At 50.0% G+C, this 22,984-nt stretch overlaps 1 protein-coding gene across 3 annotated transcripts in view; it reads left to right on the forward strand.

Moving 5' to 3' along the window:
• Nucleotides 1–842: 842 nt before the first annotated feature.
• LUZP1 (leucine zipper protein 1) overlaps nucleotides 843–22,984 on the forward strand; it is a 44,379-nt gene continuing 22,237 nt past the window's right edge. For 2 of the 3 annotated variants that reach the window (XM_074850830.1, XM_074850828.1), the window contains exon 1: nucleotides 843–965. The gene's annotated coding sequence lies outside the window, so the exon portion shown is untranslated. Of the gene's footprint in view, nucleotides 966–7,287; nucleotides 7,428–22,984 lie in introns of those variants that run through there. The other variant, XM_074850829.1, reaches the window with a different exon arrangement.

The following is a 22,984-nucleotide window of genomic DNA, read 5'->3' on the forward strand; positions in this document are numbered from 1 at the left end:
TGACTGGATCCTCTGGTGACTCAGCCGGGCAGCTGCAGCCCCGAGCTCACCGCAGCCCTGAGCCGTCGCTGCTCGGGGCTGTCACTGTCCCACCCGCCAGGTCACCATCACCTGAGTGTTGGGGCTTTGCTTACAGCCCAGTAACACCTCGAGCAGCTCTCCCCAGTTAGTGCTGAAAGGTCTCTTGTCTCCATCTAAACATCTTTGGGCTGCACATACCAGAGGTGGAAACAACCACAGTCCCTACTTGATTCAACGCCAAGTCCCAGACTCGCCGAGATGAACACAGAAGGCGACTTGCAACTAAGGCCCTGCGGGACAAACCTCTCCGCGCCGCCTGGCATGCGGCCCTCTGCCCGGTTTTTAGGGAGGTGACGGGTTGCTCGCGTTCAAGGGCAGGGAGCGAGCGTCTGTGAAGGCACCGGCAGCGCCCACCCCGCCACCGGCCCCTCAGAGCCCTGAGGCGGCGGCAGAGCCCGGGCCGGTGGAACCGCCGCGAGACCCCTCCTCAGAGACCGTCCCCTGCCCCCTGCGCTCCGCCCCGCCGCCGCCCCACGACGCCCACCCCCGGCGAGCCGCTCGCCCCCTCCCCGTTCCCCCCCCGGGGAGCCCTTGAGGAGGCGGCGGCCCCCGGGCGCTACCGCACGGTCACCGCCCCCGCCCGCCCAGCGCGGCCCGGCCCGTTCCCCCCCAAAATGGCCGACGGCCCCTCCTCGCCCTTTCCGAGAGCCGGGGGAGGGCGCCGCGGAGCCGCACCGCGTCCGGGCCGGGCCCGGCAGCCCCCGCCCCGCTCCCGTTGACGTCAAGCACCGCCCGGTACCGCGTCCCTCCCCTCATTGTCAGCGCCCGCACCCGCCGCCCGAGCCCGGAGCCCCCCGCGGGCTGCGGCTGCCCGAGCCCGGGCTGTCCCGCCGGCTGGAGCGCGCCGCGGGCGGGAGGCAGGCCCGGCCGCTCCCGCTGCCCAGGTAGGCAGAGGTGGGCGACGAGGGTGCGGGCGGGGGGTGCCGCAGCCCCGCCAGACCGGCGGGGCGGGGAGGAATTCGAGGCATCCGCTTTGTCTCCGCGGACCACGGACCGCCTGCCCTGCCCGGGCGGGCGCCGCAGGGCCGGGGCGCCCGCGGTGTGGCGGCGGCGGGGTCCCCGCGGGCGCGCCGGCCCTGCGGCGCCCGCCGGGGCCTCGGCTCCCGCTCGGAAATGGAGCCGCCGTCGGGCTCCTTCCGACGTGACCGGAACAGCCGCTTTCCTGACCGGAGAGCGGCCCCGCCAGCGCCCGGTCCCCGCCCGGGAAGGGCACGGTCCCTCCGGGGCTGCTGCCAGCCGCCTTCGGGGAAGGTCTTCAACCCGCCGGTGTGCAGCGTTGGCTTTTGGTGTAGTTGAGGTTTTGGAGGCTTCCAGGCGCTGAAAGCATGGGATTTCTGCGAATAACATTTTTTTTTTTTTTCCCTTGTTGCAGCCACATACTCCCTTTCCTGTTGCTTATTTTTTCAGAATTCCCCCTTCTTTCCCCAGCCCACCCACATTTATTGTATAATTAATAATGGTCTCGCTTTTATATGTGAGCTTTTCCGATGCTCTGCCTTTGTTAATCACTTTAGCCTTCTTTGCTCCCCCGTCGTGAGGGAATTCATTGATGGAACGTTGCGAAACTTTTCTTTTTCTCTTCATAAAATTTCTTAAAAGTACCGCATTTGGCTTTGCCAGGTGTCCCACGTGCTGGTATGCGAAACAAGTGGAATAGCAGATCTTTGGTGGTTGTCCTTGGTGACCAGGCTTTCACTGCAAATCTGCATTTTTTTTTTCTTCTTCTAATGATACATCTGAAGCCTTTAAACCAATTAAACACAAGTTAAAGTGACCGTCCCAACTAATCACCACATTCAAGTTAGGCGCAGTGGGATTAGATTTTAATTGGTGCGTTAATTCTGTTAAAATCTTCCACAAAAATCACAGGAAGGAGTGCTAGCCGTTGCAGCGTGCGTTGGGGTTGTTTCTTATCAAGTCTCTAGCTGAGAGCCGCCTGGGCGGGCGAGCGCCTCTCCAAGTGGTACCACGCAGCGATGACAGTGAAAGAGGGAAGTATTTTTACAACCCTGGAGTAGTCTCAGGCATTCAGAGTTTAGGGAAAAAATGCAGTTACTTACCACATGCCTACAGTCTCTTGGCAGAGATACGCATCTCCTGGCCTGCTGGATAGTGAGGAGGGACAGTGTTACTCAGTGCTTCTGTTCTCTGTGTGAGTACAAAACCGACAGCGTTGTGCTCTGGTCAGTTAATGCAGCCCTTGGCCAGCTAGGTGCTTCAGCAGGGGCAGCGTCCTCTGTGCCCATTCTGCGTCCGTGGCACTCACAGAAGCATGATTCCTCCATTGTGTCAGCTCCGCAGCGGTAAGGACAGCAGAAAACTATCAGCTTTGCCTGCCAGGCTGACCCCTCCCCACCCCAGGGCGCCGAGAGGCCCAAGGGAGCGATGGTCAGGATGGTGCAGGACCCCTCTCGGGCCTGGGGTCCCCGTGCTGGGATTGCACCTTGGCAGCCGGGGCTGGTCGGGACAGCCAGCCCGCTGTGTCAGGCCAGGCACTGCAGGGAGGAGCAGGACGTGGAGAGCTGGTTGATGTGTTTCTTTTGGACATACGGCTGAAAGTTCTTGTGGGCAGAAGTGAATCAGGGTAAGGGGGTGTGGGAGAACAGCAATTCAAGAGCAGGCAGGTCTCCATTAACTAACCCCTATGCCTCTATTCTAGTCTGAGCAGCCCTTCAGCCTCAGCTTCCCCATAATCCTATAAATGGTAAAGTTTCTTTACTCCAGGACAGGGCAATCTGACTACTTTCTACTTCTAGGAAGTCAAAATAAGTTATAACAATGTGGGCTCTTCACTAGCCCTCTGGCTTTCTCTGTGCTCTGAAAATCTGGCCCAACTGAGAATAAGTTACTGAATTTATTTATTTAATGTGAGTTAGGAAGTGTAGACAAAAATAGCTCTTGCTAAAAAAGAGTACTTTCAAATGTGGCTATTACCAGAAATGGTAATGTTTAAAAGCCTGGTATGCCTTACAATCTAGACCACGTTATTTTGTCTGTTAAAATGGGTTGGTGATTACATCTTTGAGCATGACCTTACCATAGTATTCTACACAGGCACTCTGAGGTCATGCTTGTCCTCCGCAAAACCTTTCCTTCCCACCGAGGGCTGTGGTTGGTGAGGAACCAGATGGTATGTGCCTCCTTCCTCATGGAAGGTTTTCAGAAAGTGTGGCTGTCGTAACTGAGCCAAATGACAAAATAGTATGATTTTGATACAATTGTCACACTAAAATGAAGCAAATAATCTTTTCAGGAGGCCATTTGGATTGGAAGACTCACATGATGGTGTTGATCAGTAGCAGTAATATGTTTTGCACTAACTAGTGCAATGCAGGTCATAGGAACCCTTAAAGCACATTGGAAGGGAGAGCACTGGTGGTGGTTACGGCTTTGTTAGCTACATCTTCGCAAGTCTAAGGCCTGGTGTACAGTCTTTTTGCCTTGGGTGATGTTTGGATCTGCACATGTGAAGTAGAAAAGCACGAGTGTTTTCAAATACTTGGTGACAGCTGATGGGCAAGTGTTGCTTGCCAGCACTTCCTGCATTCCTGGTGCTGCTGGTGGGCTTCATCCTTCCATACTGTTTTTCCCTCCACTTTAAGCAGGCTGAATCTTTGGAGGGCTTTGAGTCCTTTAACCTGATCTCCTCTTTTCTCCGTAGTCACCAAAGGTGGGATTCATCCTCCTGTCCAAGCTCAGCTGTTTGCCAGGGTAACAGGGGAGGGCAGCCTTCCCTTGGTGGTGACTGTGGCCACCTACTGCAGGCACTGTGGACAGTCACAGCTCTCTGGATTTGAGGGTTTAGAGCTGGTGACAGAACCAGTTTGGTGGAAAACCCACAAACCATTTGCCTGTAATTGTCCAGATTTGGGAGACTTCATAACCACCCTGACTCTGAGGAGGCACTGGGGGCGTGCCATTCCTGCAGAGTTGGTGGTGTTTGGGTTTGATTCAGCAGCCTGAAAATCAGAGCGCTTTTTTAGATGATCAAATATGAAGTGTGGCATTGGATGTCAGCCACCAAAATGTGGCAGTTTAGGCCTTAATCTTTCTGTGTCTCTGGCTTTGTCTTCCTAGGTTTTGGCAGAGATGTTCCCCTGCTGAGGCTCTAATCTCAGCAGATAAGGGGTTGTAAGGCACAGTTCAGCCCTGTGTTCTTTAACCCTCACCAGGGTGGAGTAAGATACTCAGGTGCAACAAGCAGCCTTACCTAAGCACGCTGGCAGTATGCACAGGAGCATAAACACCATGTGTGCGCAGTTTCTGTTTCCTTCTCTGTAAAACAGCTGAGACTATTTTGGTGCTTTCTTGCAGTGGTTGTGCAGCAAATTTAATGTTTGCATTCCTGAACGTTTGAGATTCTCACAGAAACGCAGTCCAGAAAGGTGAATGCACTGTTACAGTAAAGGGCTGAAAGGAGAGAGGATGTTTAGAAAATACGAGTTTTAGTGTTATACTTTGCAGTCAGCCTCCTATGCAGCCTTTTGCCATGAGAGCTGGATAAGCTCTGCTGATGGTGGAACCTGTTAGGATCCACACTGATAGCCCCAGGAATGAAATGGGTCATTTATTCACTTAGGAACAAAGTTGCCAAAATACACAGCTATAAAGTATAAGGAAACATCAGCTGATAAGTTTGTTTCTGTGTGACAGCAGGCAAATGAGAGTTGCTGCAACTCTGTCAACTTGGATGAGAAACAGGGATTTTCACATCCTCTCAGTCACAGTTTTGGGAAGCACTAGTCAGTACAGGACACTGTGACTGAAGGAGGTGGGTTTGCCTTTCCCCTGGTCCTGGATGCTTTCTCCTCTGGAAACCTGTTCCAGCCCTACCCCAGCTGACACAAACTCCGTGCAGCCATGTGGAGGGAGGTGATCTGGGTGCAAATTAACCATCGGCCTCCCTCCCACCCCCTTTAACGGTGCCTGATTCCCAGGCTGGCTGCAGGGTTGCTTTTGTCTGGCCAGGACAGGGGCGTGCAGGGCTAGAAGGGGGCAAGTCCAGTGCAGGGCTACCTAAAAAAGACTGTAAAACTTCAGTCTGAGGATCTGGTCCAAAGTCTGTGAGGTCACTTGTGCAGTGATAGCATCACCACCTGTGTTTGTATCTCTGCCACTGCCTTGCTTTCGTGGTGACTTTGGATGTGCTGCCCTTGCAGAGTTCCTGCTCGCACAAAACACTGCCCAGGTTTGGGCAGCAGGAGTACAGACGCCACATTTAGAGGACTTCAGTGGAAAAGTTCCTGTATTTATGAAGTCCCAACAATTTTGGCCCTGTTTGCCAGAGCCTCCCTAGATTGGGTAAACCTCAAATACCTTCTTCTCAAAGTAACTTCTGAGCCGTATCATCCGGGCTCTGATCAGCTGTATTGAACCAGCAAAATGCACTGTAAATAATTTGTGTGAGCTGGAAACTTCAGTATTTCTGCTCCTTGGCCCCCCGCAGTGTAACACCAGACATCCTGAGGGGCCTCATTCCCTGTGCTGCCCTGGCTCTTGGGGAATGACTTGTCCAGCCATGCTCGGTGCCAATCCCCGTCCTCCCTTGGCAGCAGGCGTGGGCAGGCTGGCCTGGCTCTGTGGGTAGATCCCACTTCTCACAGATGATCTTCTGGGTGCTCCAGGATGAAGCAGAGGGGGACATGCGTGGGCAAGCATGGGTGCTTCCTCACCAGACCCTCGCCACCTGTCCTGCTTTGGGAGGAATGTGTGGTGGTTTTGCCCCTTCCAGTCACGAAGGGGAAAGTGTAGGCTTTAACGATTTGAATCAGTACTGCATGGACTAGCCACTGCATGTAAACATTTATAGTTCTGAATTTATTTAGCTAATTGGTTTTTAAGTCATAGGTTAAGTCATAGTTTGACTTGCCGTACAGCTCAGGCCATAGTTTCAAACCTCACTTAGTATCAAATTAACTCATTAACTTAGCCATTTTTGAGGTTTGTGATTTCAAATTGCAAACTTGATGGTTGAGGGGGCGTTGGTGAATATAAATAATTTTTTTTTGCCATGAAAACCCATGTTCCTTGGTTGGATTTGTGATCATTTGGCTTAGAAGTAGCAGGACGGATTTCATTTGGACACCCTGCAAACAGCGTTGTGGCCAAGACCAGGAACACATCCTTGATCTGAAAAAGCAGAGCAGCAGGAGGAGATGAGAACTGAGGCTTTCTTAGCCCTGGTAGGAATCGGCTTGGTGGTTAATATTACAAAACTCCTGAAGCTTGGGGCTCATGTGTCAGGGTGCACGGTAGGAGAGAAAAGCATCTGCTTCTGTAGGCAGGTGATGCGAGAGGGTTGCCTGACCTGCAGCAGAGCACAGTAGCCCCACTGGGCGGGTGGGAGATGTGCTTTCTGGTGGCACACCACCTCTGCTGCAGGGCACCACCTCTCCCACCCTGGCAGCCAACAGGCGACATGTAGCAGGTCATCCTGTGCATCAGGTGCTCACGTCTACTCCAGGGGTGCAGGCGCGGGCCACAGCAGGCACGCTGTGCTGGAAGTGCAAGTGTCATGGTAGGAAAGGGCGGGGTAGGGACGACAGTGAGCACGTTGTTGTGTGACATGGTCAGACCTCTGTCCATACTTCCCGTATATGTGTTGCAGTGTTCTCATTGACCTCTAAAGTGGTAGCTTCATCCTAATCTGAAAATGTGCATTTCTGCGTGACTGATTATAGTGAACATAAGCTCAAGCAACTCTTTAATTATCTATGTCTCTCTTTACCGAGAATGTTTACTTTTGCGTTTGCCTCTGTTGTCGCATGCCATCCAGATGCTCGCAGAAAGGTAAACCAGCTCAAGGCTGTGAGCGTGAGCTCCTGGCAGCGTAGCTCTGCTTCCTGGTGTCGTCAGCTCTGCCACACCGTGCTGCATGCAGCACGGCATCGTACGGCTGGGAATGACAGATTTTGCTGCAGTGCTGCACCCTCCTTATGTGTTGCAGCAGAATCTGTCAGACTTTTTCACCTTCGTTCTCAGAACTGTTTTTATATAAATCGCTTTTATATGCGTTATGTGGGTTTTACGCTACAGCGCTGGCTTGTGCCTTCCCTGTTAGGTTGGTTTGAAAATCACAGGGTATGTTTCCAAAGCTGAAAGGAGGCTGCAGAGGCTTCAAGCTTGTGCTGATCATCTGATTCCACTGCAGCACTTTCAGCTGCTTGTGCCTTTGAGGTGCCTGTGCCTCACGTGGGAGTGCAGTGGGTTACCTTAAAGGGAAAATCTGATGAAACTGCTTCAAGAACTTGTTGTTACATGTGATATCTTAGTGGAATTTACCAGAATAGAAAGGAGATTCCTGACCTAGGATCTGGAACAGAGCTGCAAAAACATTAATTCCTCAGGTAGTGTGAATCATTTGGAAATATGTCTGTTTTTACTGGAGAACAATAATTCCTGTGTGATAATAACTGTTAGTACTGCGTTGTGGTGAGAATTTGAACTTGGAGCAGTCGAGAAATCCTAGTGAAGCTTCTCCCTCCACTGTTTGTATACCATTCTGTATAGCTGCTGGTTGGGGTTGTTTTTAGTGTTGTTGAGTGTTGATTAATGTCTTAGCATAAAGGTATCCTGTGTAACATGTGGATGTTGATGTTTCTGTGTGAGATTTGGCTGTACTATATTATAAACTGCTTGCATATGCTCTTTAATTCTCTGGATGTTGCCTTCAGGTAGCTTTTTGCATTGGGCAGAGTGTAGTAACAAGAAGCAGAGTTTGGAATAGGTCATTTCTTTTTGTCTGAAATGAACTGTCACAGAGGTACTGTGAAGGAGAGAGCAAGTATTTGGGAAAGCTGTGAAGCTGTGTTTGAAGGTGAATGCGGGAGCAATGCTGTGGAGGCGGAGGGACCGTTTTCCTGCTGTGATTGGAAGATGTGGAGGGCTTTTTGGGTGCTTAGTCTCTGCAGAGCCTAGACAGCAAAGGAGCTCCTGATAGCCGAGTGTTAAATAGCTGCGGATCTGAGGCTGGCTCTAGGCACAGCAACTGCTGAGTGCAGAAAAACGATTGTGCCCTGTTGACTGCCTTGATTGCCGTGGCACCTTCATTGCGGTGTGGCACTCCTTGAGCCTGGGTCACCTTCCCTGCATCTCCCCTGAGCAGCAGTAGTGGCAAGCCCCATTCTCTAGCTTTCTTTCCCTGTCTTACAACAGAAATGTACTCCCAAGCCCTTACCCACAGATCATCTCCATTCACTTTTTCCTCTGCTGCCTACATTTTAAGCTGATTTGCAGAGCGGGGCTCTTGGTTTTTTTGGTTTTTTTTTTTTCTCCTTTTTTTAGAGATCTCTACCCTGTGTGACTCCAGTGACTGCTGTGGCTGCTGGAGCATGTGGCTGAGAGTGCTCAGCACAGTCCTTGCCTTGGAGCCCAGCTGTGCTGTGTGTGTGAGCTGGTGGGGCACACAGAGCACATCTCTGCAAAGGCAGGTCTGGCGGCAACAGGCTGGACGGGGTCAGCAAAGCATCAGGGACATGACAGTGACTGCATGGGGGGTGCATGAATAACAGCACCGAGGGCAGGTCAGGGGAGAAGGTTGTTCTCCCTAGTACTAGTGAGGTGGTGTCTGAAGTGTCGTGAAAGTTGGGTGGATCTTTCACTGGAATAGGTTGCTCAAAGCCCTGTCCAGCCTGACCCTGAACACTTCCAATGATGGGGCATCCACATCTTCTCTGGGCAATCTGTTCCGGTGTCTCGCCACCCTCATCATAAAAAATATGTTCTTTATGTCCAATCTAAACCTACCCTCTTTCAGTTGGAAACCATTGCACCTCATCCTGTCACTACAGGTCATGGTAAAAAGTCTCTCTCAGTCTTTCTTATAAACCCCCTTCATATATTAAAAGGCCCCAATAAGGTCTCCCCAGGGCCTTCTCTTCTCCAGGCAGCACAGCTCCAACTCTCCGAGGCTTTCACAGGAGAGGTGTTCCGTCCCTTGGATCATTTTTGTGGCCTCCTGTGGACGCACTCTAATCTTTCTGGGGGCCCCAGAGCTGGACACAGCACTGCAGGGGGGGGTGTCCCCAGAGCAGAGTAGAGGGGGAGAATCCCCTCCCTCGACCTGCTGGCCACACTTCTCTTGATGCAACCCAGAATATGGTTGACTTTCTGGGCTGTGAGTGCACATTGCCAGCTCATACCCAATTTTTTTGTCCACCAGTACCCCTGAGTCCTCCCCTGCAGAGCTGATCTCAGCCCATTCCTCCCCCGGTCTGTACTGATACTGGGGATTGCCCTGACCCGGGTGCAGGAAGTTGCAACATTCTGGCTGGACGTAAAGGAAAATAATTTTTGCTGTGAGATTGGCATCACGTGGGAACAGGGCCTCAGGGGTTGTGGCATCTCCAACATGGGAGATTTTCACAACTTGATGCAGTTCTGAGCAACCCGCTCCAGCTTTTGACACTAACCATGCTTGAAGTGAGAGCTGGATTAGGTTCTGTGACACTTGGGGTTAACTTCATCCACTTACTGGCATCCAGGATGAGACAGAAAATGTGGATTTCTCACTCGTTCCCTCCTCTGTAGAAAGGAACAGCTTGGTAGGAGAAGCAGTACAACCGAGCCAGTCCTTCCTTCCTGTGAAACATCCTTCCTTCCTTCAGTCCAGGGAGTACAAGGGGAAAAAGGGCACATAAATAACACGAGGGAGCGAGGTTAGCCAGCCATGCCCTGGAAAAGTGCTGGAGGGGCACCTGCTGCTGCTGTTTGTGGCTTATGCTCAATTTTTCACTCTCTACTTCTTAAATGTGCTGTAAGAAAAGCATATGCCCTCTTGTCTCCGATTTTCATTTAGGATGGGATTCAGATAAATTAATGTTTGGCATTAAGCCTGCAGATCTCCTCATTACCATCTTGTGTAATACTTGCAGGAATACATGTGCTTCAAGAGCAATAGAATTTGTTTGCCTTCTGTCCAGAGTACCTGTTGTCCGTTGGCTGTTAGATAGCAGTGGACTTAAAAGCAAATGCAGGCTGCCCAGTGGAACTGCCTCTTGTTAATATAGGGTATTTCAAGATTGTTGGTTTTCTAGCAGCATGAAACTGAGTATTTGGATTAAAGTTTTCCCATGATAGTCATGAGTTAGTGGGCATCTTTTAACCCTTTTGTGCCCTATGGACAAGATGCTGGTAGGAACTGGCTAAACTTTGAAGTTGGTGATGTTCTGTCAGTGGGAGGAGTACTGCTGAGCACCTTCCTGCTGGAAATCCTGTCCCACACTTCTGACCCCAGACAACTTAGCTGTGTACTGAAGGAGGCAGCTGGATGCTCAGGATGATCTTCTCCCTGGGAAGCTATGGCTGTTCTGCTGTGTCAGTGCCTACCCTAGTCAAAGGAGTCACTTTATGCAACTTTGGCCCGTTTCTGGGAAGAGGCAGCAGAGACCAGGTGTCCCTCTGCCATCTCTTTCTGCATTAAGGAGAATCCCAATGGTGGCCAGTCACCAGACCTTGGACCTCTAACTCATCAAGTCACCCCTCACAGCTCTTAGCCCAGAGCAGAGTCTGTAGTGCAGTGCATGGGACTGGTCTCTGCCTGCAGTGCGGTGAGACCTGCTCACCTTTCTGGCCCCTTTGTCCAGCTTCTGGTGCAATGCTGTATGTCATGTGTGAAATGCCCATTGTTCTCCTGAGAGGCTCAGCCTGCGGGTGAAAGTATTATGTCCATAAATTCATCACAGCTTTTGAGTGGGCTGTTTTCAGTGGCACAACTGCACAGTGTCATAACACCATCCTGGCAGCTTGTCTTGGAGCCTCCCCAATGTCCATGGAGCATTAATTTTGAGGTTAATGTGATTAAGTCCCCACAGCTACAAGTGTGCTCTCAGAAAGGCAGCGTGTTACTTAAAGATCCAGGTTGTGATCTGTTTGTAAATGTTATTTGATTTACTTTTTTGTTACCTGAGGGTATTTTCAGCAATAAATTGAACACAAAAGTCTCTGTTAGAGTCTCAGTCCACTCAGCTGTCTTCATTGAGTAAATCACATTTAAGAGAGTGACATAGCTGCTGAATATCTCCTTTCATTTGATTCCACGCTTGCCAGTGAACAAAAAAGATATATTCTGAAGCTGCAGGGTGGGAGCTTGGAGGGAAAAAAAATGCATGTTGTTATAAGGGAGTCGAAGATCACAGTATCTGTGGTACAGCCAGGGGACAGGGCTGCCAAGAGCTTATGCTGGGAGGCCATGAAGCATGTGGAGATTACTGGCAGTGCCTTAGCCAGACTGCCAGTCTTCATTTATCTGTGCAAGTCCTTGTGAAACGCTGTACCTGAGGTCCACCTAGTTCCAATGACTTCGGGGGGAAATCACAGAGGCTTTGGCTGCGTTGCTGCCTGCCTGTGAGTCAGGGCGAGCCGTGGGTGGGGTAGCGGCAGCCTTCCTGCCGCGCTTCGTGCCTCGTCTTGCCTGCCAGCTCCTGCTCCTCAGCTGGCTGCTCCCCGCAGAGCACCCCGGGCACCTCTGGGGGAGACCCCGAGCTGGAGATGGAGCCTTGGTTTAGTAACAGCACCCAAGGTCTTGCTTTAGAGCAGAGTGTGGATTTCATGGATTGCAAAAAGAGCAGATAGGAGACAGTCTCCTCCCTACACCAAAAGGTTCAGGTTCACTTGGAGCCCCAGGCCTTCATGCCAGAGGCATTTCATGCCAGCAGCGTTAACCCCTGATGTTCCCCAGCCAGCTGAGCTGAAGGGTGCTGCTAGTCTCTCCCGTCTCTGTTGTCCAAAAGCTGCAGTTGCACTGGGCTCCAGCACGCGTGTCAGCTGCTGCAGCCCTGCCACTGCCAGCATGCATGCACACAGCGCTCTGCAGGCTCCCGGAAAGACACAGCCTGTCACTGGAAGTCTGCAGTTCAAGTCTAAACCCTGGTTTACTCTGGAAGCAAAAGCAGTGGCACCTGTAACCTGATTCATCTTCCCTGGCTTCCTTGGGGGCCCGTCCACAAGTCTGAATTGCTACTAATTGCAGCCTTCATTCAGCCCTGTGCGTTTTGGCTGCAAGCGCAGGGCAGGGCAGGCTGCTGAGCTCACCTGCAGAAGCCCTGCTGTCCATCCATCCATAATGGTGCCAGCAATTTCATCTTTTGCATCTGCACTAAGCAGGACAAGTGTTGAATTTGCCTCGGGGGGGCTGTGTCAGATGTCAGCTAGGCCAGGGCAAGCTTCTCGCAGATGAGCAGCATACCCTGAAGAGGGATCCCCCCAGCAAGAGCAACTTTCCAGAGACTTGGGGTAAAACCTTTACTGAATTTGGGGATTTTGATGATAATGGTTTTTTTTCTAGTGGCAGGGCTGTTCTGTTCAGTGGGTGGATAGCAATGCTAATGGTTTATAAATTGGACCTACAAGAGAGCAGTTAGAACTGGGCTTATGCTTGAATATTTAATTTTATCAGAATAATTAGTCCTAGATGTCCGCTGAGGGTTATTGAGTTGAAGAGCTATTAGTAAAGATTAATGAAAAATTAAAATTTAGACATTTATTTAAATCTGAATGATCATTTTTAATTCGGGTCACATTTTATTTCCTTGTGCTGCCGTGCCAACTCTCTGAGGGTCTGCCGGTGCCTGCCAGGCCTGCTCAGAACGAGTTCCTGTGTGCACGGAGTGGAAGGAGGTGCAGGGCAAGGTGTGCGGAGAGGACAGGGTGCCTTTCCCAAAATGTAGCTAAAAGTTGGCTGTTTGTCTAAGCTGTTCCCAAAAGATTTTTCCCTACTTGTACTAAGGAGTGCTAGAGGACAATCCTGAGCCATGGATCACCATTATCAACGCTGCTTTGTGTTTATAGAGTTCTTGGCATGGCATGGCCTGGACCTTCCCAGACGTCTCCTGGGAATGGCTCAGGATTTAGCAAGGACTGTCCTGTTTGGAGGCAAAGCAGGGAGCAGGGCAGGGCAGCTCGCTCCATACTAGTTGGCCTTGGGGCAGAGGATGGACCTAAGCGAGGCTTAGTACTGATATAGGTGTACCCTTAAATGTTCTCTTTGGTCAGCAGGATGACAGTGCAGCCTCCAAGGGGCCATTTATCCACCCAGCCTTAGGCAGCAAACTGGGATCAGGTGAAGAATTATCTGACAGTGCTGTCCAATTTCTTTTTTTTATCTGTGGAGGGTGCCTGGACTCTTGGAGCGAATGCAGAGCTTCGGAAGGCTAAATTTTGGGGACACAGGCACTGTCCAAGGAGATGGACCGTTCAAGCTGAGAACTAAGCCAGGTTCTTTCCTCGGACCATACAAAGGTAGGGCTGGGTAGGACCTTGAGGCAGGCAGTTGGATTTCCCAGTGCAGGAGAGCTAGAAGGGATGCCTAAGGACTGCCCTGCTCACCTTTGGTTTTCAGCACCTGCTTGGCTGCCTGCGACGGTGTGTGCTGCAGCTGAGCTGGGCGCTTGGTGCTGAGGTTGTGCTCCCTGCCGGGGCTGCCTGAGCCCTGCACACAGCTGGGCTCTGAGCAGGAGGTGGGAGCGAGCCAGCAAGGAGCAGCACAGGCGGCTTCTGAGGAGAGCTGAGCCTCTGAGCCCTGCGCTGCGCTGCGGTTGCATCTTCAGTGCAGCAGGGAGCTGCCTGCTGTCTCTGACCCGTTCCTGGATAACACGGCGATGTCTTGGTGATCCCTTTGTGTGGCCGTGTATTCCAGAGTGCAGCCCTGTAGCCAAGCCCTGAAGACAGTCTCAGGCTCCAAAGTCCTCAGAAAAGTTACTTCACCTGCTGCGTGTACAGCTCTTCTCTCGGTGTCCAGAGTATGACTTGCCTTTTTCACAAAAGATGCCCTTGTAGGTAGGTGGAAGCTCACTCCTACATCTGTATTTGTTTTCTGCTCTGAGTCCGCCCATTCTCTGGTTCACTTGCCTGGGGTGAGTTTTGGTTTGGGTTCTGAAGTATTTTTCCTGTGTGTCAGGATTATTCTCTCTTCTGGGCTCACCGTTGCTCTCAGTTTGGTGGCATCTCTACATTGTCTCAGTCTCCTTTAGGCTCTGCTACCCATGCTGCTAATGAGACTGCTCAACAGACCCAGTGGAGGGACTGTGCTAGGAAAACGTAAGAAAGATCACTGTCTGTCACATTTATTATATTCTTCCCCCAACAACCATTGCTGGCAATGTTCAGAGACAGATTTTGGGCTGCACAGACCTTTTTCTGACCTCCCATAGGAGTTCTTACCATCTCTCTTTTATTGAAAAGGCTTCTCATTTTCACACTGAATCAGGGGACAGTTTCAGAGAGTCCTGGGCTCTCTGGCTCATTGTGGTTTCAGCTAGACATGTGTTTCCCTACTCTGCTTATGGGAATCCACGTGGCAGACAGTGTCAGAAGCCTTAATAAAGTCAAGATACCTTCTATCTACTGCTGCTTCAGCTGTTCAAGTGTGACTCTTACCCAGTTTAACAAAGGTTAAAGTAGTTTCCAGCACAGCTATGAATTTGAATGTCCCAGTTCTTTCTCCATTTTCACAAACTTATGTTCTTCATACTTCAGACTCTGCCTTCAGCTTGGTTTTAGAGATAAGAACCTCCCTAACCTGGGATCAGTCTCCTTTATCAGAGTTTAGGCTACTTAGCAGGAATATGTGCTGCTCTTGATGATGAGCAGTCTTGTTCATTGAGGCTGGCACAAAACTACCTACTTAAAAAAATATGCAAATTAGGTTGTTAAATAATATGTTGACAGCTCTGTCTTGGGTTGTGACACGAGACCAGAACATTCCCTCTGTGAAATTATGTGTTGCCACCACCTTGCAGGGCCTCCACCTCCAGGCATATGTGGAGTCAAAGCCCTTGTGAAACAGCAGACGCTGAACACGGAAGCGAGCTTGGAGCTACCCATGTCCAACCCCAGACCGTGTGTTTGAGTTGCTTAGGTGTGCACAGTCCTCTTGGGATTGAAAATGCCAAGGACGGGAGCCGGTCACCTGTGTGTCAGCTTCAGGATCAGAGGATTTACCAGCAGACCTGGATGCGGGTTTGCTGTGGCTTCACCTTACAGCTCTGCCCGCCGCCAGCAGCGTGCTGAAGGCTGCCATGTGGATGAGGTGAACCCATTCTTTACCCTTACTGTTAAGCCACGCCGCTGTGTAATGTGGGATCCAAGGTCTTTACATCTGGTCAAAGACATAAAGCAAATCATAGCTGCTGCTTTGCCTGGCCTGCCAGAGGGGGCAGAGACCTGTCAATGAAGAGCTGCTATCGGGGGTTTCCATCTCTGCCATAGTCCTTGTTTCACCCAGCTCCTGGTGTAAATGTAGCAGGACAGATCTTTTCCTTCTTTTGTGATTGTAAGCTAGGTTCGACTTTCCTACCCAAGGCCATTACGTTTGTCCTGGATCAGACCACAAGTGTATCTAGCCCAGTATTTTTACAGTGGCCAAGAACAGGGCCCTAGGGAGGAGAGTAGAAGCAGGGAAAACATGCAGTAAATAGTTCCTGCGTGCTCTCCCAGCCTCTGGCCCCTTGTGGCACACACACAGAGCTGAATGTGGCTTCTGTGGATTTACTAACCCTCAAAAGACATCCATGGTGTTACTTTATCTGTTTGCCCCAAACCCATGGAAACCCATTCAGCGTCCACAGTGTCCTGTGGCAGAGTCCAGCAGCTTATCTGCATGTCATGAGGAGCAGCATCTCTCCTTGTTTGTTGTGACTGCAGAGACAGTAAACATTTGATCATATCCCTCTTCTCCAAACTATTCATAATTTTATAGATCTGTCATATTTCTCCTGAGTCATTTCATTTTCCAGGTTGAGTAGTTCTTGTTTGTCAGTGATTTCCTCTGCAGAAATCATACTTTTGACCATCTTTGTTGCATATCTTTTCTAGCTGGCAGCAGAGGCTGAGATGGGACCAGAATTGCAAACAGCTTTGGAGATGCTGGCACACTATGGGTTGATACAGTGGCAAATTAATGTGTTCTTTTTTTTGTGCTGTACTTATTTCCTAGTAACTCATAGTAATAGACTTGATTTTTGACCACTGTGGAACAATGAGCTGGTATTTTCCTGACCGGTTGTTATTTTACATATAAAGCTAGGATGTTTTTTTCCATGTCTGTAACTTAATGCTGATCTACACTGAATGTCATCTGTCATTTCCCTGATGAGACTTGGAGGTCCTTCTGTAGATCTTCAGAGTTAGCCTTTGCCTCTGTGACCCTGAGCTCAGAGTGTCTTCAGCTGCTTTCACTAACGCAGAAGAATGCGTTGATGCAGGGTGGCAGCGAGGGCAGGTCCTGCATTGCCAGTGGCACGTGGGGGAACAGGCTTCTCCAGGAAGGTGTGAGTGCAAAGTTGAAGTGCAGATCTAGGAAGCTTTCTGGAGAGAAACCCATTTCTGCTGAAGTGCTTATGTAGGTGGAAGCTAATAAGAGCTTTTTCACCATTTTCCTTAAGAAATGCTCCTGGCACCTGTGTGCAGTCACAAGTCTCACTGATGGAGAAATGGTGCCTCCTTCTGCCTCTTCCTTCCTTGCTCCACTTTTGCCCTTGTTCATACCTTGTCCTCCTTTGTGCTGGGCCAAACGTTTTTCTGTCCACTATTTCTTACCTTAATGAGGTTAGTTAGGTAAGTCCTGCATGAATGCTTGGGATGGGAGTGTGTGAGAGTGCATAGCAGGGGGGAATGTGCAGGTGGGAGTGAGAAGGCATCAGATCCAGCTCAGCCAGTACGCACTGCTCCAGCAGCTGCAGTGGTAGGACTGTTTGGGACATCTCTGAGCAAGCAGCGACAGACCCAGTACTTGTTTAAATGGCTGAAGCAGAGCAAAGTGGAGGAATCCAAATTGCAACACAAGCAAGGATACTTGTGTTTTCATCAGAGCACGGGCCTCGAGAAAGACAGCTTGTAAACCTTGTGGCAAGTGGGTAGCAGAAGAAAGAGGACCTGGGGGAATCCTTGAACAAATACTGTCAAAGGGTACCTGCTCAGGTAGACTAGCTCAAAAAACCTGGAAAGTGCCAGCTTCCTTCTGGAGTGTTATCGTATGGTCTGAGGGCCAGAGAACCATTGCTGTGGCAACGGATTTTTCAAATGCTGCTTTATTTTGATGGGATGTCCAAAACAATGTTGAAAATAGGCCATGGGACTAGCTGTGCCACAGTGCATCAAAAGACCAGTCAGGGCTGCTGGGGAAGCCAGATAGCAGTGGGTTGGGGTTCAGTGTGATGCCTACAGCCTTTTCTGGGTGAATGAAATTGGGGCATGCGTTGGACAGCTAGGAGTGCACACTGTCACACTGGGGATAGCTGGGCCTGTGGGGGGGGTTGAGAGGTGCATCCCCTTGTTCTCTAATTGCACTGTTGAACAGCACGCCAGATGTTAGGTGGTGGTTTTCTGCTTAGTCTCCCCACATGGCTTTGCCCTGCAGCCACACTGCTGTCTTGGCCTCCAGGCTCTGGTGCAGGCGTGAAGTGTAGCTGCTTTTGGGCCTGTAAGCTTCCTTTTTCTGAAACTCTGCTCTGTCCCAGCTGTTCAGATTTGCTGGGAGTTTGCTGAATTGCATTTCTGTGCCAAGGCTGGGCAGGCACCCACACACAGACTGGTTGCCTGCCTGTCCTTTCATTTTCTGCCTGTCCAAGGCAGAAAACAGATGGTTCAGTAGCTGTAGTAGTTCAGGGCAGTCAGTAGCTATGGCAACTCCCCAAGCTGTTCTTGTGATTGGTGTAAGGGAGCTAGAAAGCTTTCGTTTTAGCACTTACAAACTTCATTGATTGAGTTCTTCCAGGAAGAAGGTTGCAAGAATAACCATTTTTCTGTGCTACCGGGTCCATGAGCTCATTTTTTTGGGAGGGCTTTTGGAGCAATCCCCATTTTTGCAGGGTTTGTAGGGATCCATGTGGAAACATCTGAATGGCTGAGCCAGGCTTTTGGCCAGGAAGGCTCACAGCAGTCACAGGACTCTTCCTGCAAAGAAGCTGGCTCCGATGTCCTTCCACCGTTCTGTTAGGAGAGCGGAGCATACACTGTATCAGATGGGGTGCAAAGAAACACACAGTACCCTATCATTTTCATGCCAACAGGGATGTATCAGTGCCCATGTGGCTCTCAGGTATAATGCTAGGATGAATGTGCAGGTTAAAGCTGCCTACGCCTAATGAGCAAAATGATTCAGAGATGGTTATGAGTGCTTGAAGCTGATCTTACTAGGTGTATTGTACCAGGGATGCCTTTGCCAGCTCTGCAGGTGTTGCTGGATTATCAATTGTGTGGATTTATGCTTTTGCCTACTTAGCCCATTTGTAGTGTGATGCTTGTCAGATGTGCAGTGTTAGTCCTGCCTGACCTGGATAGGTGTTTGGGACAGGACAATACAGGAGCCCAAGAAGATGAGAAGAGCTCTACTGGATGAGAGCAATGGTTTACCAATGTATCCCATCTCCAGCAATGGCTAGAAATGGACTCCCAGGAAGGAGGATAGGCATAGGGGAAGTATGCAACAATGCAGGCCAAACAATTCTCCCAATCTCCAAGTTTTGGCTCAGAGACTTGCTGAGCTAGGTCCCTGTCCCTGTATGTATGACCTTGAGGGATTTTTCTTCCGTGAATTTGTCTAGTTGCTGCTTTATGAGGACTTTTAGCTTCCACAACATCCTGCATCAAGTTACCAATGTAACACCACATAGAAGCAGAAGCAGAGTGTTGATCAGAGTGAGCCCAACCAGAGATGAGAAGGCAACAGGATGGGAAGAGGGAGTGAAAACACCAGCAGGAACTGGAGCCGGTATGACTGTCCCAGCCTTCAGCACAAGCATGACAGAAGAAGGTGGAGGGAATAGAGCTGTGCTTGAAGGGCAAGATTTGTGGTGACCAGATGAAGAGGTCAGAAGAGCAAGTGTAGGAGGCAAGCTTGTTAAAGGGACAGTGTGGAAGGTAGGTCTGAGAAGGTGTTTTACCTTGTGCTAAATATCTGGGGAAAATGGAAGTTTGAGAAGTGGAAAGAGGTAGACTGAAGTGGTGCGGGAGAGAAGAAAAGGAACAGAGGAGAGGGCACTGTAGGTGAGACTAACTTGCCCGTCCTCAGCATCCTACCTGCACCAGAGGCCAAAAGCAGATGTTGGGGAGGAGCATGAGAATAGCTAAAATACAGTATGATTTCCCCCCGCCCACTTCCAGGGATTTCCTGAGTCATAGGACTTCGTGTTCTTTGCATTCAATAATCTTTGAAACTTTCTTCCATGAATTTTTCTAATAATTTTCCGGATCTGTATAAACTTTGGCACCTACAATACCCTGCAAGTAGTGATTTCCATGGCTTCGCTGTTTGCTCTGAACCTCCCTGCAGTCATTCCAGCTGATACACATCAGTTTGTGTTTTATGGATGGCAGCAAACATCAACTTCCTCTACTCCTCTCCTGATTTTTATGGCTCTGTATTAGTATGTCCTTCCCCCACCAGCTGTCTCTGTTTCAGGCTGGAGGGGCTGATCCTGGGCAGTCTCCTTACACGCCGCCTTTCTGAGATAGACAAGCCAGAAGCCCACAGCACTTGAGACAGAGCAGTAGTTTTCCCTCCTTGTTTACATTCCTCCTCTAATACTCTGGGTTTTGTACTGCTATTAACATTGAACCAGTGTCTTCACAAATACTGCAGTATCCCTGAGTCCAAGGCCCCTTTCCTCAAAAGGGACAATGCTGGAGAGTTGCAGATAAAAACCAATGACAACTGAGTACAAAGTAGACAGTAGCAACAGACAAAATGTTGGCCTTGTGGCAGGACAGTTGGGAAATTTCAGTTAGTCTAAAGCTCTCCTGAACTTTGGATCCTGTGGCTTTCAGCCAGCCCATGGATTGTTCAGCTCCAGGTGGCACCTTGACGCTAGCAGATGTTATGGGGGTGAAGAGAAGTGATGGTGACAGCCGTGGTCCCTGAAGCCTTTGCCATGCTGAGCCTGCTGGAGGTGGGAGGGAGGATGGAGGGGTGAAGGAGGTGGAAGACCTCCAAGTCCAATAAATATTACAAAGGCACCACTGAGCTGGGGATGCTTTTCCCATGCCATCTGCGGGATGCTGCCAAGTTTGTGACTTGCATAGTATTTGTGAAATCAAATGTGACAGTAAAATCTGTTTCTGAGGACAGTACAAGTAGCAGCATGAGACATGAGTCAGAGAAGAAAAACATCTTCCTCAGCTTTGATTCCAGTGCAGGATGGGGCATTTTTCTTGAAACAGCATGAAGACAGGAAGGTCATTCTTGAGGTCTATGATGTGATGAAGTCCCTAGCTGTCCCACCAACTCTTCTGCTTGCCTACAATACATAAAAATGTGTTGCTGAATTCAAATATAAAGCAAATGTAGAACTTGTCAAAATAAGTAACTTGTCTGCGGCATGTACAAGGTATCTTTTGATACCTGGCAGATAGGAGCAGCATGCTGAGGCGCACTGAAAGTATCAATCCATTTCTGATCAGGAGCCCCAGATTACAGGTAACATCCTCCTTGCCATGGGGTTCCTAGGGCAAGGATTCCACCACCTGCAGGGCTCTGTTTAGCGCTTGTGCAGGTCAACACCATTGTGTATTGCTGGAAGGAAGATGCTGCACCTAGTCACCGAATGCCCAGACCTGGTCTCAGTGAGCCTTTACTTGGGAGTCTTTCTAGTGTGAGGCAAGCAGTGATTTCGGAGGGGAGCCAGAGGAGAGCAATAGCAGCTTTGTAAAGAAGAGAAAAATCTGTTGTGCACAGTAAAGCAACAGTGACTGGGTCTGCTCAAACCCCCAGTGCTGCTCAAAGCATCTGCTGTGAGCAACTTCATCCTCTGCTTCTTTCACATTGGCCCTGCCAGCTCCATGTAGAGAAACTCTGCCAGGAGCAGAGCAGCACTGAGGGGTTCGGTGGGTAGTTGGAGTGTTGGTGTAGGGTTGGTGTGACTCGGTGACGTGCCACATCCTCTCCTGCATCTGCAGAGCCTGCTGCAGTCTCCCACACTTGCTGTAGATGCTGTTTGGTGTCTTTGTTTTAGTCTCCTTGAACATTGTGGTTGCTGTGGTTATTTTTGGCTGCTGTCTCATTATTTCACATGTCTCTAGTCTAGCATTGTATTAGTCAATACTCAAACCACTTCCAGATTGTTTAGCTTGTTCTGACTTAGAGAATTTCCTCTCCCACTAGATGCAGATGTTTCTGAGACAGTTCATCCCTCAAAATACAGACATCCCTAAAAGTCACTTGGCATTTTGCCTTTGTGTTCAGTGGGGTCAGGGTGCCCCTTTCCACGCCCTGAGTAAGCAAACACGTCGCCTGCCTCTCTTCAGCTGCCCCGGGAGGTTGTTAGGTGCCTGCAGGTGGCATGCAGGGTTGATGACATGTAGTAGACTCAGGCTCTTATTTAGTCTGAATATCTTGGTTTATATCCTTTTTTTTTTTTTTTTTCCGGAGTATTTTTCTCCTGTTCCCACGACTATGTATCATTGTGTGAGGTCAAGAACCAGGTGCTGGAAGGAGCTCATGAAAGGCAAAATCAAATTAAGAAAAACTTTCCTTCCGTCTCTCTTTATCTGACTGAAGGCTCTGGCTGCAGTGTCCTCATCTGCTGCAATTTGTGACACCCATGTCCTTTTTCTATACAAATGGCAGAGAAATTTTGCTTTACAAATGAAGAATGACATGCTGGACTCCTCCCAGCCCATTCCACCCTGGGGCAGGGAAGAAAAATCCTGCTGATGCTCTCACCACGTTGAGCTGTGATACAAGCATGAATCGTCAGCAGCATTACTGCATTTGAGCATGACATGTTCACGCTCCCTTGGATACGTGTGCACCGCCAGAAAGCCTTTAATTAGAACTGCAGGTGTATATGCACACAGGGCAGAGCCCAACAAACACGCCTAACCTATACTTCAGGTGGAAGAGTATGCGCTAGAACCAGAGCGTAATCAACTCCTTCCTGACCTGCTTGGCCATCTGGGACTGATAGAGGAACCCCCTTGCTACCCCGGGTTTTGCTGATGTATGTCTCTAGAGCTGTCCTTATGCCTGAAGTGACTGTCAGCCTCCTAATGCAATTTGAATACACAGTTTTGCCTAAGGCTCCCTTTCCCCAGGTGTGCGCAAACACTCCCAGCAGTGTGCTCAGTGCAAAAATACGGTTCCCACGGATAGTCCAAGTAATAATTTAGCAGAAAACAGAACAGGGAGGAGCTAAGCTCAGCCCAGCATTTGGGGAGGTGGAAGGAGTAGTACCAGATGTATGCCCCATCCACAAGAGCATGGACAATAGCCCCACTTTGCTCCTCCCCTGGAACTAGACCACCTGTCTGCTGAGGAATGCAGAGCTCTTAGCCTGTGTGGATTTGACAGTGGAGAGGACCCCAAGGACTCCAACTACAATGGTGCAAATTGCTATTCTTATCTTTGATTGTTTGTGAAAGATCACGGAGCAGATCCTCCTGGAAACTATGCTAGGGCACATAGAAAATAAGGAGGTGATTGGTGACAGCCAACATGGCTTCACTAAGGGCAAATCGTGCCTGACTAATTTGGTGGCCTTCTATGATGGGGTTACAGTGTTGGGGGACAAGGGAAGAGCAACTGACATCATCTACCTGGACTTGTGCAAAGCATCTGACATCCTTGTCTCTAAGCTGGAGAGACGTGGATTTGGTGGATGGACCACTGGGTGGATGAGGAATGGGCTGGATGGTCACACTCAAAGAGTTGTGGTCAACAGCTCCATGACCGAGTGGAGAGCAGTGATGAGTGGTGCCCTCAGGGGTTGGTGTTGGCACCGGCGCTGTTTAACAGCTTTGTTGGTGACATGGACAGTGGGATCAAGTGCACCCTCAGCAAGTTCACCAACGACACCAAGCTGTGTGCTGCAGTCACACGCTGGAGGGAAGGGATGTGCCATCCAGAGGGAGCTGGACAGGCTGGAGAGATGGGCCTGTGCAAACCTCCTGCAGTTCAACAAGGCCAAGGGCA

This window comes from Strix aluco, chromosome 26 (assembly GCF_031877795.1).
Source record: "Strix aluco isolate bStrAlu1 chromosome 26, bStrAlu1.hap1, whole genome shotgun sequence".
NCBI lineage: Eukaryota > Metazoa > Chordata > Aves > Strigiformes > Strigidae > Strix > Strix aluco.